This window comes from Pinus tabuliformis, chromosome J (assembly GCF_031772625.1).
Source record: "Pinus tabuliformis cultivar Carrire ecotype Pingquan chromosome J, CPIR1, whole genome shotgun sequence".
Classification (NCBI taxonomy): domain Eukaryota; kingdom Viridiplantae; phylum Streptophyta; class Pinopsida; order Pinales; family Pinaceae; genus Pinus; species Pinus tabuliformis.
Genome location: NC_142295.1, coordinates 1,153,886,977 through 1,153,897,372, shown reverse-complemented (window position 1 = coordinate 1,153,897,372; position 10,396 = coordinate 1,153,886,977).

The window sequence follows — 10,396 nt, the reverse complement described above, 5'->3', positions numbered from 1 at the left end:
TTAGATGTATCAATGATGGATGAATATGTTATAGTGATGATTTATAGTTTTGAGTTTTGATATTAAGCTTAAGTGTTGATAATGGGTCCAGTATGAAAATTTTATGAAATGTGGCCTACAAGTCATGATGTGTTGAAGCAGGTGGATCGAGTCTAAAAATTTGACGAAACATGCTCCATAGAGGATTCTGAGGGTTGGAGCCTTCAGTGAGGAAGTCAAAGCTTCTTGCCAGTAGTAGTTGTTGATTAGATCAGGGGGTTGTAGGTTGCTTCCAGTAGAAGCTGGAGAATGAGAGAAGGTTGTAACCTTCTGTAGGTGGGTTCCTGCATACTGGTATGAGTAGGTGCCAGTACAAAATTGTAAACTGTATTTTCTTTATATTAAAAAGAATACAGAGACGACAAGAGCAGGTAGTTTCCTCCCGCATTAGGTTTCCACCTGAAATCTTTGTGTGTATGTGTGTTGCTTATGCGTGATGGTTTATTTTGTTATTAGAGGACATGGTTATTGTTTATCTAATGTTTAATAAAGTATTGATGCACTGGCTGAAGACAACCATAAGATGAATTAATTGAATCATAATTTCACTGGATATAGGCTAATTGTCTTAAGAACAGTCATGTACACGCACAGGTTACTTTCAATAAAGTCGCGTATAAAAATCTGAATATGAAATGTAAAAGGCTATTGACTTGGAAATACTGATAGCCCCCCCCCCCCCAAGTATTTTTCCCAAAAATTGGTATCGGAGGGGGTCCATTGGCAGAAGCTTTATCTCTTGAACGAGATCCCTTGTGACAATGGGAAAGAAGAAAAAGAGGAAATCACCTCAAAAGAAGAAGAAATCTCAAAGAAACAGTGACAACAAGAAAGACAATCGACTACTAGGTGGAAGCAATTATTTACATTCAAAATCACCTCCGATTGAAGATGAACAAGAAAAAAAATTATTAGGTACTAATTTTTGGTCCTCTGGTGATACATTCCTCTATTCATGCAATATTGAAGATAATGAATGTGACAGTGAAACAACTGAATTTTCTCTTATGGGTGAAACTAAAAGAAATCTAATAGAGGAAAAAGTTAAGAGTCTCATAGATAAAATTACATATCAACAAGATTGATTTGACAAAAGGGAGTGTACCTACAAAGAAGAGGTTACTAGGTTAAAAACTCAATTGGAGGAAGGAAACAAAATAAGGAAGCAGTATAAGGAAAAGGAAGATCAATGTCAAAGGTTACAGGATGAAGTGACATCATTAAGAAGTGAAGTGAATGAAAAGGATACACGAACCAAGGAACTTAAAGAAAGAACTAGTTACTGTGAAGGTCTTCAACCTAAGCTCATCTCTCTAAAAGAAGATATTGAAAAAACAAACAAGCAGAATGAAGAACTACTTCAAGCATTTGAAGAACAAAAAAATGAGATTCTCAAATTAAAACAACAAGTGGAAGAAGGAAGAAAAGTTGAAGAAATCATGAAGAGGCAGTATCTGGAAAAGGAAGAGAAATATCAGGTTGACATAAATATGCTAAAAGGTAAATTAGAAGAAAAGGATAAACTTTTATGATTTCAAGATAGTACTAAGATTTTTGATAATATTCTTAGTAGTCAAAGGTCTCCTACCATCAAATCTGGTCTTGGTTTTCATGAAATTGTTAAAGGTGAATCTAGCTCACAAAATGAGGCAAGGAATTCTAATGCAAAATCTGAAATGCTCTACAAGAAGATAAGAGGGAAACCCCATCAACAACCAAGGAAAGAAAGTCTTCAAAGAAAATCATTTACTCCAAACTATGAAAGTTTTAATCGATTCTTTCCTCTGATGAATAATGTTGAATGTTCTATCTATCATAATTTTGGACATGTTGTAGCTAGGTGTCAAAGTAGAATGTTTCAAGCTAATAACAGTCTCACAGAAAGATCATCAACTTCCAGGTACTTTAGGGGATATTTTTTTTCTTGCAATATGTTTGGTCACAAAGCCATTGATTTCTATAGAAGGAATATGAAACATATAAGATGTTATGCTTGTAACAAGTTTGGGAATATAGAAAAAGGATGCAGGAACAAGTTTATGGATCGCCAAAAACAATATGGTAAGCAAACAAATAAGCACATTTATATCAGAAAATCTGAAAAATATGAATTGACCAAGAATCAAGAAAGGGAGATCAGATAAGGTGCGATCTTGTTATCTGCTCATTCGAAAACAAGCATGATAGTAGATGTGCTCATCAAATTACTAGAGACAAGAGAAAAATGGAGTCTCTAATGAAGAACCATCATGGTAATGATATTCTTGGCACTAATGTTTCAGCAAATGTTCTAGGACCATGTACTGTCAAAACAGACTCAAGAGGAACTGAAACTATGAAATTTCAGCTTTCCAATTTTCATAAGCATATATTATGAAGACAAGTAGCGTATACACATGATTTTGAAACTACACAATCTCGTATATGTTGGTTTGACGAAGAAGTAGTGGGACAGACTCATAAAAAGGGTCTGATATGGTTCAGACAATTATCAATTGTCTTTTCTGGTTTTGATGGTTGATGATTACAATCTGTGGATGTTATTTAGAAGTGATTTTTACCCTCATAAGTTGTTGATGGATTGATGTATAACTGGTTGATGATGATGCCTTGATGATTCATACTAATATATGCAATGATCAGATCTGATAGTGAACAGTTGGCACAGGTTCAGGGGGAGAATATGCTATGCTTATAATAATGCATTGTTGGCATTATGTTTAGAAGTCTTTGGTACATAATGATTCTTATCATTGGCGAGGATGCTTATGTTGTTGAAGTGTTTAAATGATGCATCATGCTATGTTACGGTTTTGATGCTTTTGATTAGATTTGTGGATGACTCTTTTGATGATGCATATAGTTATGTTTCTTACATAGTGATCTTCATAAGTTCAAGGAGAAGAATAAATATTGAGTACACATCTTCATTATTTAATGATGTTAAGTGTCACTCATGTTGTTGCCATCATGCCTTCAAGGATGCACAAATTTCATATGGTGTAGTTATGGATGGGGATTCCTATTCTTCTTGGCTCTCACATGGTTGAGGATTGTTGCACTTGATGGTATCAAGAAAGTTTGACAAAATCACTGTGAGCTCATGGTTTTCATTTCACATTAATTAGAAGCTAGATACATATTTCTATCCCTATGTTAGATACATGGACGATTACTTAAGTTTCATATTGGTAAATATTGTTGGTTTTCCAAGAGAATGGTGTTATTGCAAGTTTCATGAAGACATAGCTATTTGAATACATGGCTAATTGGAGACATGGCTTAACTAGTCACATAATGATGATGACTTCTTACTTTATGATGATAGGTTTAATACTCATATATGTTGATTATCATGATTGATGCTTATCAGATGTGGGCTTTTAGAAACTCCGTAGTGATGTGTTGTAATGGCTACAACCACCCTCCAAAATTTTGGCCTGCACCAATTTCGAAACCTCCCATGGAGAGTTTCACTTGATGACTGCACACACTCGGGTTCACTCCATGGGCTCGTGTGAGTCTTTAACTTTTCCTTGAATGTTTATTACACTCAAGTATCTACATGTTGATGTCTAAGTCATGCTTACGACCATTTTCTAGTTATGTTCAAGGTCTTTGCTACATATGTGTCTGTTGTGTTCGCCATGAAGGCATTTGTTGCACTCACATAGGGAGTCATATTCCTTGTGTTAGTTTCAGTCTTTGTAGCATTCCTCCAGTGATCAAACATGCTCTTACAAACTGATTTTAAGGTGTCGAGGTCAAATTTTGTCATTTCAGTGAGTCTTCAAGCAAAATTTGGTCACTAGGTATTAGGTCTAGGGTTTACATTTACTCCTATCAAAGTTGTCCAAATTTCGGTCCATGTCACCATTCAGCTAAGTGTACCATCATTTAGAGGCTTTTCATCATCATTTCAGGTTCCAGTGGGTCATTTTACACCTTGTTCATGCTTCAATTGTGCTCATTTCTGTCTCCTAGGGTTTTGAAGGTAATGCCTCTTGGATGGTCAAATCATCAGCAAAACTTGTATCCTGATGTTCATACACCTTTCCCTATCCCTGACGTACCTTATTAAAAACTTCCCATCATTGATATCCCTCAAATTCCTCATTTTAACACAAACCCTAGTTTCTTGCTACAATTTGACAATTTTCTAGGCTAGGCCTATGTTTTACCCTTTTGGATCGCTTCCCCTCACTCAAATCTTTGAAATTCCACTTTCCGCTACTTCCTAACATCCCTCCCTACTTCCCAAAATTTTCTTAAGAATTTAGAAGCCCCTTAGCCCCTTCATTTCGATAAATCCCCTGTTCCACACATCGAGTTAGGTTTTACTCCAATGATGTTTTTGAGCAAGAAAAGATGAATTTGGGAAAACTGAGAGAGGTTTTTGTCCACAATAGGCATAGGAAGAAAAACTTTATTCACTTTTTACACTGGTGTCATGGTTTTAGAAAAATATCAAAAATATAGTTTCCTTAGGAGGATTGATGCACCTCTGAAGTGACCTTGGGAAAATCAAGATTTCTCCTAGCTTGGTTGGTCAACTAACTTGCTTGATGAGTCAAATGATAACTAGACATAAAGATCTTTCCAATGAGCTATCATGAGCTCAATTTGGGGTTGATAAATATCTTGATAAGTTGACTGTAACAACACTCTGCCTTTACTTAGCCTCATTTTGCACATTTTGACCAGTCTTGGGAGATTTCACTTTTGATAGGGCAAATGACCTCCAAATTGGATAATTCAAGATGTTCTAGAAAGGAGACTCGATAATATTTCCAACGAGCTATCATGCACCCAATTTCAACACTAAAAGGCCTCCAAAGCTGGTCTACAAAAAGGCACTATGCATTGAGCCAGCACGACGCATTGGACAACGATTTACAGTGTAATTTTATAACTGGCGCAATGCATTGGGGCAGTGGAGCGCATAGGTCTACAAAGCTTGAGATCCATTCAAATCTTCCTCCAAAACTCCAAAATTTCAGATTCTTCATTTCACAAGTTATTTTAACATTCCTAAGTGCTATTGCAAGGGTTTAGTCAGTTTTCATGGTGTTTCAAAAGGTGAAAAATAAAACCCTATCTCCTTGCACAGTTCCATTGAAATCTGCCTAGGGTTTGCAAAATTGCCATTTTTTTCTGTCTTATTCCCATCTACCACTTTCACATCCCCTTCAGTACATTTCACTAATTTCATTTCCCATTCCCCCTCTCATTTCCACTCATCCTACTCCCCTATCCCAATCCTAAAACCCTAGATTCTAGGGTGAAACCCCAATTTTCTTCATTGCACTAATGGTTGTATACCCTATCGCCTTAATCCCACTCCCCTCATACATTTTCACCTTAATCCCATTCTCCGCATATAATTTCCCAAACACTACACTCCCCAAACCCTATCCATATCCCTAAACCCTACTCACATCCCTAAACTCTTACTCCCATCCCTAAACTTTGTTCACACATACATTTTTACACTCTCTTCCATAACCTCTACCCATTTCATTCCTCCACCATATTTTCACACTATTATCGACAAAACCATCCATATACAACCACATTTTTCGAAACCAAAGGAAAACAATGGAAGGAGACAATGATCATGGGTATGAGCAAGAGATTGAATATGACCGGGAATCTTGGCTTGAGAGAACAAACTTTCACTTGGAGAAGATGTTGGATAAAGCCAACAAAGAGAAAAATATGTTGATGAACATGGCATACCACTACTTGGTGATAAACAAGGTGTGTAAAGCAAGAATCAGGATTTTGAAGGCCAAGTTGAGGAAGGCATCGAGGAAGCGAAAAGAGAAAGATAGACTTCAGGTCTTTGCTAAGGCTTCCTTGACCCAACACAACACTTGATGAAGGACTCTCAGCCCAAATTTCAAGAAATTTTGGACTCTTTTTGCAATTTTGAAATTTTTGGCCTAAAAAATAGGTTTTTTTGCCTGATGCGCCGCGCCACCTAGCGCGTGCTTTTGCTAGGGACCTCCTTTTGAGGAAAAATCATCATTTCTAGATTTTCATGGAAAAATATGAATGCTCACAAATGGCCAAGAAATTTTGATAGGTTTTGAGCTTCCAAGAAGGTCGAAAACACCTCAAAAAAGACATTTCTTCCCCTTTTTGGACACACAAGAAGTAGTGTTGGGAGAACTCAAATTTGGATGAGAAAATGGAGGCCAGATTCGAAAATTCCACTCGTTCTGGAAAGTGGACAGGAAGGCCTTTCCAACAAGCCCACTTGGAGAAAATTTGGTGCATGGGAAGGCCTCCAATATCTGCTGCAAAAAGGCGTTATGCATTGGGAAATCAGTGCAGTGCATTGGAGGAAATTTGCTCTTTTTTTGCCAAAAACTCTTTTTTCGCCTAGTTTCTTCACAGTTTGACTTTTCTCCTTCTAATTGTCAAACTCATGATGTAATTTAATGTGACATGATGGATTTTGATGTAATTATGCTAAATTTTCACTCATAGAGGTAGATCCATCCATGAAAAGGTAGTTTGCAACTGAATGAATCAGTTCACTAGTTTTTAGAGGCAAGCTGTTCCACTGCCTACTTTTTAGTTCTCAATTTACACTTTGTTGGAGCAGCTCCTAAACTTATGAGCTCGACCCCTAGAGGCTAGGATTAGTTGTTGGTTGCCTATATCTTGTAATTTTTCAGTCATTAGCATGGTTGGACTTTTGAGAAAGCTTGGAGCTTATTGTATATTCATTTCAACAGTTTGGCTAAGGAATAGACCAGTGGTTTGCAGCACTTTATGGGATTCATGTGGCATCTTGCTTTGGTATTGTGTTTTCTTCTGTAATTTTAAGTCTACATGTTTTTTATGTATGTCATCATTTCTATTTGCTTCATCTTAACTAAATCAAATAAGGATAAAGGTAGAATACATTGAAAGTGCAGTGCTCTACCTAGGGTTTGTTTAGTTATCTATCTTTTCAGCTATTTGAAAAGGATCCCTGAGTTTTCATGCCCTTTTCAACTTCTCACCTGTCTAAAAGCTCTCCATCTCACTCAATTTGAAGTACCAAATCACTTGCCTACCTTGCCCCATAGAGGTCTCTGCAAAACTGAGTCTCATTCCCCAGACCCAAGTCTGCCTTTCACATTTGAGCCAACAAAACATCATCGAATTCAATCAAACACCTCTGTACACATACCTAGTCTAAAATTAGTCATTACTATAGTCATCTCAAGCTTTCATTGGCCATATTTTCCGAGATTTACAAGGAGAGAGCCCTCTCCCGACCTAGTACGGCTAGCTACCAGGTTAAGCTTGGTTTGATGTTACCCTAGATCCCACCTTTCTCAGCCCGAGGTAGATTTAGGCCCTAACACATTGTCACACAAGTGTCGTCTCAATCATGACTGATCAATCACGAGTGTCACATTTTTCGCTTGCATCGTCGGTCAGTCATGTTGAACATCTGTGTCCTGATGGTTTGGTCATTTTGTCATCAAGTCATATGAGTGTGTGTCTGTATGATCACCTATGAATCTTTCAACTGTTCACACACTAGCTACTTTTTCCGAAGTTCTGATAGCCAAACTCCTCATTGGCAGCCGGACCATCATCCTACTTTCGACTTGATCGACTGTCAACCAGAACAACACAAAAGCTCCAAGATAGTTCTTTCAAGTTGTGCTTCCCACAAGCAATTCAATCAACACTCATGTTGGCCACTCAGACAATCGACCGGCTGTTCATCCTAGAAATTGTGCAGCTCTCATGATTAGGCCTCCCACTTCCCATCAGTCATCTCAGCTCAGAAATTGCACAGAGATGATCAGCGGGCCGACCTCCCAACCTTAATGCAATTTTCCCATTGAGCAACTCCCAGCAATAGACTCCCGTTCCCTCCAAGAATTGCACAGTTTATGCTACCAGTGACTGAGCAGCCAACTGGAAGTTCCCACCGGGAATTGCGAAATCCTAGCTTCTAGTGACCCCAGTAGCCAAATGGCAGTTCCCTTTGGGAATGGCGCAAGTCTGGTTGCTAGTCACCCTAATAGCCAACTGGCAGTTCCCTCTGGGAATTGTGCAAGTCTGGCTGTGAATGACCCCAACAGCCAACTCGCAGTTCCCTCTAGGAATTGTGCAAGTTTGGCTATTAGTGATCTGAGAAAGAAATTGGTAGTTCCCTCTGGGAATTACACAGATATGGCTGCTAGTCTCCCGGGTAGTTCCCCAGAAAAATTGCTCAATCCCTGCCTGTTGAGCCCTCACGTAGCCCGACCCGTTCCTCTAGAAAATTGAGCGAATTTGGTTGTCTAGCCCCTGCTCACTGTTCATTTCGGAGAATGTGTAGAACATGCCTGCCTTGCTGTCCAGCAACCTGGACTGTTCCCCCCAAAATTTGCACAACTTTTCCTCCCAGCCGTGCTAGACCTTGCAGTCAGTCACTGTCGACTCAGATTGCCTGCCTCCATCTCTCAGTGACTCTTGCATAGCTTTCATCAGCAGTTTCCCAAAGCCATCATCCCCAATCATAGCCTTGCTGCCTCTCCGAGTCACTTGCATTCAAATGATCATGTGTCATGGTAGACTAGGAGGTTTTGGATTTGATGTTGTCTCATCATAAGTAACTGCAGGTACAAGTACACCAACAAACATGTCAAAACAATGAATGGGATGAACAAAGGGAGCACATGTAGATAGACAGGTTCACTAACATACGAATGAACGACGCATGCGAAGTGGACGAACGCGACGAACATGCACCTTCGCAAACAAGTGAGCTTGTCAAGCCTTCTAGCATGAAAGAAAGGAACAACATGCTAAAGCTTCATCAAGTGAACCAAGGACCATCGAAGACTCCACTCACTTCACCATGCGGAGGTGAAGCTATGGTACACAATAACTCAACTCTTAAAAGAATGGGGCTGTTCACACACACAATCCTCCCATGCACTAACCCGAGTTTCAAGGACTTCAAGGCTATAAAATTTCAGCACTTCACAAGAAAAACGAAGAGAAAAAATCCAAACTGAACCCAAGATGACAGGGTTACCCTGATAAAGGCTTCAAGGTTGAAATGTTGAGGCCACAGTTCTGGGAGCCAACTGATGACACCACAAATGGTTTTGAGGACAGAAAAACAGAAGTAGTCCATGACACGATGTCAACAGTGGATCTTGTATAATTACTTGAATTATGTACGCTCTCAATTCTGACTTGAACTACCCACCTTCTCCAATGTCACGACCCCCTTTCAACTCATGAGTAGAGCCCTCCTAGCAAGCTGAGAAAGAACTTCAAATGCCCAAAAAACTTTATGAGATGCTCGGCGAAGAAGAGATAGCAGGAAAAGGGAGAAAATGCAAATGCCCAAGAGACTTTATGAGATGCTCGACGAAGGAACTTTACGTTATTTATCCATGTTGCGAGTTATTCCTGAATGTTCTATCAACCATACGTTTAAGAATTTAAATCGACATTAGGTCAGGTTTATGAGATGCTCAGCGAAGAAACTTTACGTTATTTATCCAGGTTGCCAGTTATTCTTCCATGTTCTAACAACCATACGTTTAAGAATTTAAATCAAACATTCCTTTCACCTGCATAGAGAATTTTTAATTATTTTTAATTTAATTTTTTTAATTTCTATACGTGGCCATAAAGGACCCACAGTAAAATTTTAATTAGGATTTGGTAAAAAATTATTTTAAACATGCTTTAAACACTTGATTTAGATATGCAAGGAAGTTATCATTTTTAATTTCACACATTAATGGAGTGGCTACTATGAGAATATATCTGCATCTTTCAACTTAGACCATCCGATCAAAATGATTAATTGACAAATATATTAAAATGCCCAAGTCCAATAAAAAAGACACCTATCAATGTAATAAATTAATAAAATAAAATATAGCATTTTATATTTCAAATGCTAATAATAATGATAGTGAATTAAGATGTCCCATATATTTATTTTTTCAATAATAATAAAAATAAAATATTATATTTTATAAATATTAAAAATACATATAAAGCGATGAATATTTCAGTATCCTTTACGGGAAAAGTAATCTAAATTAAGTTTTCTATATACTTCATCTATCTTTCGTAAGTTTTAGAAGTCAGTTTTATAAAATTATTAAAACAAATATTCTTATTTTAGTTTTTCTAAACTGCAATGGTATTTTAATTTTTCAAAATGGGGGTCCAACAATGTTTGCGGATTGTTCATGATTTGATTTGAATTGATTAGGTTGGTTGAATTTATTGGGTTGGAATTTTTTTAAGTAAATATAAGGTATTGGATAGAAAAAATAGGGGTGAGATTACTTGTAAATCTATTTTAAATATTAAAATTCCAGAACTAAGA